Below are 9,189 nucleotides of genomic sequence, written 5' to 3'. Positions count from 1 at the left end.
AAGTGTCAGCTCTGCCTCCAGAATGAGGCAATGTTTTGTTTCTAACGCAGTTCTCCAGCCAGTAAACACTTGATCGGGGAAGTTACGAAATGGCCTTTCCTAAAGAGTCTTAAAACTCAACCAGGATAAGGGACTTGTATAGAGAACTCTTACAACCCAATAAAAAAGACAAGTCGGAAAAGGGTCCGAATAGACATTTCTCCAAAGAAAATATACAAAAGACCAATACGCAAATGAAAAGGTGATCAGCGTCGTTAGCCATCACGGAAATGCAAAGCAAAACCGCAAAGATACACCACTTCACACCCATGAGGATGGCTAGAATCAGATGTTGGGCTTCCCTGGTGGCACAGTGGTGAAGAATCCTCCTGCCAATGCAGGGGACACGGGTTCGATCCCTGGTCCGGGAAGATCCCACATGCCGCGGAGCAACTAAGCCCGTGCGCCACAACTGCTGAGCCCGCGAGCCACAACTACTGAGCCCACGTGCTGCAGCTACTGAAGCCTGCGTGCCTAGAGCCCGTGCTCTTCAACAAGAGAAGCCACCGCAGTGAGAAGCCCGCGCACCGCAACGAAGACCCAACACAGCCATAAATAAATAAATAAAAATTAAAAAAAAAAAAGACAGATGTTGGTGAGATGTTGGTGGAGAAATCAGACCCTTCCTACACTGCTGGTCGAGTGTAAAATGGTGCGACTGCTTGGAAAACAGTCTGGCAGTTTCCCAAAAGGTTAACCCTAGAGTTACCGCAGAGTCAGCCACTCCACTCCTTGGTATGTACCCAACAGAAATGAAAACATATGTCCACACAGAAACATGTACACAAATGTTTACAAAATCATTATTCAGAACAACAATTAAAAAGGGAAAACAAGCCTATCAAATAAAATGGAGTATAGCCATACAAGGAATATTATTTGGCAATAAAAAGGAAAGGTACCTGCTACAACATGGATGAACCTTGAAAACATGTGAAGGAAAAGAAGCCAGACACAGAAGACCACGTGTCTTATGATTCCGTTTATATGCAATGTCTAGAATAGGAACATCTATAGAGGCAGAAAGTAGACTAGTGGTCGCCTAGCGCTGAGGGCCAGGGGAGGGTAGAAGGTTATGGCTAAGGGGTGCCATGTGTCTTTACGGGGTGACAAAAATGTTCTAAAATTGCTTAACGGTTGCACAACTCTGTGAATCTCATAAATACCACTGAATGGTACACTTTAAATGGGTGATTTGTATGATACTTGAATTATATCTCAATTAAGTTGTTAAAAATATATATAAATCAGACTCTTGAGGTAAGGGCAGTTCCCAAGCACCTGCGTTCAGTCTAGATCACAGGAAAAACAGAAAAAAACGGGGCCTTCTGGGAGGCAGGGCAGTGGTACTGCAGTGCAACCTTCTGCACCCTTCAGTGAACCCTTCAGTGGTTGCAGCCCGGCATGGCCAGGCTCGCTGGGGGTGGAGGGGGCACTGCAGTGGGCTGCCACCATGCCTCAGGAGAGCAACCCAGTTCTACCAGCCTTGGACGCAGCCGTGAGCCTGGGCGGGGCATGAAGCTCTGCAAGGTCACGCATGGGCTCCAGACCTACAGGCACTTGCTCTGAAGACAAAGAGACAGAGTGAAAGGAGCATGCGCTTTGGCTGCAGCCAGACCCGACCTGGCACCACGTCTCTTCCACCTATTAGCTCCATGACCTCAGGCCTTTTCTTCACCTGAAAAAATTCAATAATAATGCCTATCACATCAGCTTCCCTCCCCCCATCCCATTTTGTTTTGTTTCGTGTGTCTAACACTTATGGAAAGCTTTACTATGTACCAAGCAAAAACTGTCCATGCACTACTATTTCTTTCAGTCTTCACTGCAGCCCTGGACAAAGCAAGGACTATTTATTATTATGCCCTTTGTACAAAATTGGGAGCTGCAGCTCAGAGAGGTCAACTTCTCCATTGTCACACAGCTAGTAAGTAGCAGAGCAACTGTGCCAAATCTGTCACTTTAAGTGCCACGCTCTACTCCATCCCCACAGCCAGGGTAACATTTCATAATGTAGGTAAAAAGCTTGACCCAGAGCTGCACCCTCAGAAAAGGGTTCCAAGAGCCAGGGTGCCTAAGTCCTGCTCCCCGAGCACTGTCTCCATCCAGAAGCCACAGAGAGGACCCCTGGCCGTAGAAGAAGAATGATGATGCTTTGAATACACACATCTCTCGAGCACTATGGGCCTGGGACTTGTCATGTGATTTCCTTGCAGCGGCCAGAGATTGTCTATAGCCCCAAATATTCCATGCACTCCCCTCTCTGGGAGAGTCTGATAGGAAGGCAAAGTTGTGTGGGAGGAATCACACCCTCACCAGGAGAAGCCTTCGGCTTCTGGGGTCGGGGAGGCAGAGAATTAATTGACAACTGGCCTAAGACCGAGATGAGCAGGTCTGAAGAATGGACCAGACGATGAGGCCAAGGCAGGGCTGTAAAGCAACTGGTAGGCTCAGGAAAGCAGATTTTCTTGCCATTTCCCACCCAACGAGAAAGCTAAACTCAGTCTTCCTGAATCTACTTCTCACCATGTGTTCCAGTTATTATTGGGGTAATAAATTACCAAAACTTGGCTGCTTTTAAAACAGCCAATTTATCGTGTGCCTGTATTCCGTGGGTCAGGGATTTGGTAAATGGGTCCATCAAGGGGGGGAAGCTAAGGCAGGGAATGATTGACCCCTGGGGGCTGGAACCCTCTGGGGTCCATTCACTCACACGCCGGGTGCCTGGGCTGGGTAGACTCAGAGATAGACAGAGCACCTGCCACGGCCTCCCCATGAGGCTAGGCTTCCTCACAACATGGCGGCCTTAGGTAGTGAGACTTCTTACGTGGCTACCCAGCACTCCAACAGAAGGCAGAAGCTGCACCACCTTTTATGCCTCGGCCTAGGAATTGCAGCATCATTCTTCACACTCTGCTGGTCAAAGCAGTCACAACCCCACCCAGATTCAAAGGCAGCGACATCTTGCCACGAGAAATGTCAAGGAATTTGGGGGCCAAGCTCAGGGGCGTATGTGGAAGAGACTATCTGAGGAGGGTCTGCCCTGTTTCCTGCAGAACTCAGAGGGAGAAGATCTCAGGTATAATAACGAGTGTTGAAAGAAGCCAGACGCGAAAGAGTGCATCCTGTGTGATTCCATTTATGTGACGTTCAAGGACAAAACTAATCTATGGTCAGAATAGTGGTTCCTGGGGGGTGGGGTGCAAGGGATACAAAGGAGGGAGTTTTCTGGGCTCTGTACATTCTATATCTTGATCTGAGTGGTGGTGCCACACACGTATTCATATGTAAAAACCCATCAAAGCTCTATGCTTAAAATTCATGAACTGGACACACCAGGTCAGTAAATTGTTTTTTGTTTTTTTTTAATTATCCAGCAGAAGTACCCCATCCTCCATCCCTGCCCCTGCCTCCTCATCCTGGTTGGTGGATGGAGCAGAAAGGCTCTCCCCAGAGGCAGGGGCCTGTTCCACGCCCTCAGCTGGCCCTTCTGCCCCCATTTCCTTCTCAGTTTCAGGATCCTAAAGTCAGTGGCAGAAGGGCCAGGCCCTCTTTTTAACGGAAGAGGAAGCAGGAAGCAGCGAGACGGAGGGATTTGAATGTGACAGCACGGGACCTCATACCTCCTCCGTCGACCACGCCCCCCGGATGGTGAAAGCCCTAAAGGCAGAACTCCACCCCTCTGCCTCTCTGTTGAGAGCATGACCTGAACTCTGGTTGCCCATCAGACTCTGCCTAGTGAGGTCTTTGTACAACCATGCCCATTCAGACGGGATTTTCTGGAAAGCGGCAAGGTTTCCTCCTTGACAAGTTTCTGCGACCCACCCAGCTGGGCGGGGCTCCCACAGAGCCCGGACAGACGGACAATGCTGGCCCCTCCTTGGGGCGTGGCCCCCCTGACCAGCCCTGAGGGCTGTAGGCCTGAGAGCTCTCACCCCTCCCAGAATCTCCAGAGCGTTGGGAACAAGATGAGATGCTTTCACTTTCCAGCTACAGAACAGGCGCCAGCACCTTTAAGTCCTATAACATGAAGCTTAACTCTGACAGTCAAGGCCTCTCCTGACCCCGCTCTGTCCACCCTCACCCCCATCAGCCTCATTTCTCCCGTGTTCCGTGGGCAACTCCTGTTCTTACAACCTGAATTGTGCCCCCTCCAGCCCCCAAAGTCACATGTTGAAGACCTTCAACACCTCAGACTGTGACTGCATTTGGAGATAGGGTCTTTAAAGAGGTCATTAAGTGAAAATGAGGTCATGTGGATGGGCCCTAATCCAATATGATTGGTGTCTTTATAAAGAAGAGGAGATTACAACACAGACACACACAGAGGGAAGCCCATGTGAAGACACAGGGAGGTGGCTGCTGCCTTCAACCCAAGGAGAGAGACCTCCGAGGACACCAGCCCTGCCAGCACCTTGGACTTCCAGCTTCCAGAAGAGTGAAAAAATAAGTTCCTGTTGTTTAAGCTGCCCAGCCTGTGGTATTTTGTTACAGCAGCCAGAGCAGACTAAGACAGCTCCTATCCAAATTGCTCTGCACTGTCTCACACTGTACATGTCACCATTGTTATCTCTGTGACACCATATTTTGGTTTGTCTCCTGTAGTTGTCTTCCTTGCCAGACTTTTTGACCCTGAGATGATGGCTGTGCCTGACTCATCTCCACTTCCCCAGCATGAGTAACAGATGGTCCGATAAAATGTCTGTTGGACTGCATTGCATGGGGGAGTTTGCTGAGTGCCTCAGCATAGCCCCGGCGGGGCCCCGGGCCCTTAGACGCCACGGCTTCCCCTTCCGTGCCTGTGCCCTGCTACCTGCACAAACACTAACAAAGGCTTTAAGGTCGGAAGAATTAGCATTGCCTTAGAGATTGTATTCTAATCCAAAGCCCCAGGGAGGGCAATGCTTAACCCAAAGATATGGGCTGCTAGTGATGAAAATGCTGGCTTCCAGGGGCTGAAAACTAGCAGACTTGGGGGCAGGGAGGGCCTTTCCCATCTTCCCAGCACCCCAAAGCTTCAGTCAATGGCTCCTTCTCATGCTGGGTGAAACCAACCCCGATCTGTCTGTGGATCTGAGAAAGTGTGTGTGTGTGTGTGTGTGTGTGTGTGTGTGGTGGGAAGGGGGGTGGGGGGTGGTTATGTGTGTATCTTGGGGTGGAAAAGACCCCGAACTCACCTGTGTGGTGAAGAAAGGATAGAAGCTTCTGGAGCCCCGGAGAGAGCACAGCGTTTGAAGTTCAGACAGACCTGGGGTTTGAAGTCTAGCTCCTGTGCTGCCAGCAGATTCAATGAGCCAAGCACTTAGATAAGAGGGCCCAGCATAGCTCCTGGCCTTTGGTGGGCGCCCTTCATCCCAGATGTTAACCTTCTCCTGATGTCTGTCTTGCCCCGGGGCTGAGCCCGTAGCACAGAAAGCATCCTGATTGGGGCCAGGCCGGCAGGGGTTAACAAGAGAAAGGCAGGTTGCTTCTGGAAAACAAAGGGCTCCGGTCAATAGATGTGCGGCAGCAGCCATTCATCAGTGAGGGCAAAGTCTCCACGGGGAGCTGCCAGCCAGCTTCTCTGAAACATCTAGAACAGAGCAATCCGGGAAAGCCAGGCTGAGGCTTGAAAGGCCCCAAGGTATGTCTGTCCTGTGGTCAGTATCCTGGGAACACAGGGCTCCTCTCTCTCCGCCCCCCGGAAACCCTCGGGATCAGACTCGAATCACACATTGTAAGAGCTGGAAGGGACCCCGGGCATCCACCAGCTCCCTTCTTAACCTGGGGTCCATGTTAAGAATTCAGCCATCTGTGAACCTGGAGTGAGGGGATAAATGTTCGCTAAGCGTTCAGCAATGCTAACGGAAATTGAGTGTTTCTTTCTATTATGAACACAGGCACCAAGCCCCAGCAGAATTAGGAGGACCTAAGACTTTGTCACTAAGAATAATGACAAGTATCTTCATAGCTCATTACAGTCATGGCAGAATTCTCAAAACATTATTCATATGACTACCTCAAAATTGTAGTAGGGACCAGACCTACCACTAGATCGTTTAATGCATTAATAAATAAATGTATGTATTACTACGGCACAAATTCATTTTTCAATATTTTGATAACTGTTTGTTGATATAATTAGCTTCCTTTGTCATCCTATGTCTTTAACTTTACCAGACCACCTAAAGTGTCCAGTGGCACAAAAAAGGTTCAAAACACCCACTCTTGTTTAATGCCCACTGTAGATGGGGAAACCAAGGCCCAGAGCAAGCAATGCTTTTCATGGATGGATGGATGAAGGAAGGATGGTTAGTTGGATGGATGGATGTGAAAATGAGAAAACAGCATAGTAATAACAATAATAACCCTTGTTGATTTCCTACCCTGAGCCAAGCACTGTTTAAGTAATTTAATCCTCTGAGGAAGATAATGTTACTCTCCCAATGAACAGTTAAGAAAACTGAGGCTTAGAGACGTGAAGTGACTTACCCAAGGCCACACAGCTAGTAAATGGAAGAACTATGATCCAAACCCCTGAGCCTGTACTCTGACCGCCCTTCCCTACGACTGCTCTTCACCAGTCCCGTTAAGCATGGTTTAGGACTGAGCTCTGGCGTCACAGACCAAGGTTTGAATTCCAACTCTGTCACTTGCCCGCTGTGTGACTCTGGGCGACTTAATTCACTCCCACGAATCGCAGTTTTCTCACCCACAACATGAAGAGAACAAAAGTATCTCTACCACCAGGTGGTACGCGGACTAACAAGGCATGAAAGACACAGCACAGCGCCTGGCACGTCGTAAATGCTCGAAAACTACGTTTTAATCGATGAAACCAAAGCACAGACTCAGTTAAATTGGTCATATGTGCTTACATGCTAAGATCTCCAGAAAATAAAAACTGTCTAGGCTAGAACCCAGACCCCAGCTCCTGGTTAAGACCAACAGGTCAGGAATTAACAAGCGCCCACTGGAATTTTGCTTTCATTTTAGGAAGTGAGGGGGAAACGTTTGAGATTGGAAACAAATATATCAAAACACCAGAGTTAGTACTTCCTTCCAAAGAGTGCAGTATGGAAAGTGGGGAAGGAGTAACTTCACAGTGGAGAAATCTGACAAACACTGCCTTGGCCAGATGATCAAGGTTAAAATTAAGAGTAATAAGTCGTTTGGATATCAGCTACCTTTGATATGGTCTCATGAGAATGCTTTACTTCCACCTCCCAAAAACCTATAATCACTGTCTAATCAGGAGAAAAACATCAGAGAAACTCAAATTAAAGGACATTCTACAAGTACTCCTGAAAACTGTCAGGGTCATCAAAAATAAGGCAAGTCGGGCTTCCCTGATGGCGCAGTGGTTGAGAGTCCGCCTGCCGATGCGGGGGACACGGGTTCGTGCCCCGGTCCGGGAAGATCCCACATGCCGTGGAGTGGCTGGGCCCGTGAGCCATGGCCACTGAGCCTGCGCGTCCGGAGCCTGTGCTCCGCAACGGGAGAGACCACAACGGTGAGGGACCCGCAAAAAAAAAAAAAAAAAATAAGGCAAGTCTCAGAAACTGTCACAGCCAAACGGAGCCTAAAGAAACATGACAACTACATGTAATGTGGGATCCTGGAACAGAAAAGGGCTATTAGGTAAAAACTAAGGAATGTGAATAAAGTCTGGACTTTAACAAAAATGTATCAATACCATTTCGTTTGTTGTAACCGAAGTACCATACCAATGTAAGATATTAACATTGAGGAAAACTGGGTGTAGGTTGAGAGGAACTCTCTGTACTATTTTCGCAATTTTTAACCTAAGTCTATTCTAAAATAGAAAGTAAACTTTTTAAAAAATGGTATATCTGGGTGGTGAAGTTACAAGCAATTTCTTTTCTTAATTGTACTTCTCTGTATTTTCTAAGTGGTCTTCAATGAATATGCTTTGCTTTTGTCATCAGAAAAAAAATTCAACAAGCTTTGTCTTTAAAAAAATGAATGAATGGGTGTTCGGCCCTTTGGAGACAGAGTGCTATATAAATGAAAGTATAATTAGAGTTGCTCCTTGGGCAGCGATTAAAACCTACTTGATCATTCTGCACCCAGGAGGCTCCAGCCACGAGGGCCTGGCACTCTCCCCAGGGTAGAGCCGTGTGCCTCTGGAACCTGCCAGCATGTGTCTGTGACGGGCTGTCTCTGGCAGGGGAGGGGCGGGGAGTCAGGGCAGTGGCTCAGTGGCCAAAGGCTTATCCCAGGTGAACCTACACTTCAGGCTCAGAGAGACCCCAGAGGCAAATCGTCCCCGAGAAAATCCCGTCCACCAGCTTCCAGGCCAAGTGTCAGCCTCCTCTGAGTCTAGGAGTCAAGAGATCCAAAAAAGGTCCTCTGTTCCCGCCATATAAACAAACAAAGGAAAGAACTAGCCAGGACCACTTGCTCTGTCCCAGGTATGTTCATTTGCCACCGTTTAGACCTCAAAACAGTTCTGTAGAGGAGATCCTCTATTTTATACTTCTTTTAAAGCTGAGGGTCAGAAGCCACAGATAAACTCTGACCCGCTCACCCCTCCACCAGAACCGCCTGTCTCTAGCCCTCTCGGGGATGGGCTGTGCCCATCCATGGCAGACGGCTGGACCACATTTGGGGTACAGGATGCTGGAGGAAGGACAACGGGCGGGAACAGTGGGTAGAAGACTTCCCACAACACCCACCACTACCACCCAAATAGCAAAAGGCTTCCGTGGGCAACGGCCAGCTCGTTCACAGGCTTAACCCCAACCCAAACACCAATTCCAGCCTTGGATTGCAGGGAATGTGGGACTGCCCCGTGGACTCCACTCCCGTTCAGTTCCCAAAAGCTTCCTCTGTTATCTGGCATCAAATTCCCACGTGGACAGGCTCTGGGTGAGGGCCTCGGAAGCAAGGAATCAGGGAGGGACCGTGCTGAGACGTTTCTAATCATGACAGGATTGGGACCAGAGCCTCTGAGAGTTATCACAAAAATCCCGGGAAGGGACAGTTCAGCTTTCTGACGTGTAGGAAAGGGGTTGATTCGTTTATAAACACATGGACTTGGTGTCTTTAAAGTGGTACCCTCGAGGGCTGTACACTTATTCTAGAGTTCATTCAACTCTTCAGAAATCGCCTTCAGAGCCACCTTGGACCAAAAGTGATCAGCCCGCT

The sequence above is a fragment of the Globicephala melas genome, chromosome 8 (genome assembly GCF_963455315.2).
Source record: "Globicephala melas chromosome 8, mGloMel1.2, whole genome shotgun sequence".
In the NCBI taxonomy this organism is placed as follows: Eukaryota; Metazoa; Chordata; class Mammalia; order Artiodactyla; family Delphinidae; genus Globicephala; species Globicephala melas.
Note: the sequence above shows the minus strand (reverse complement) of the source record.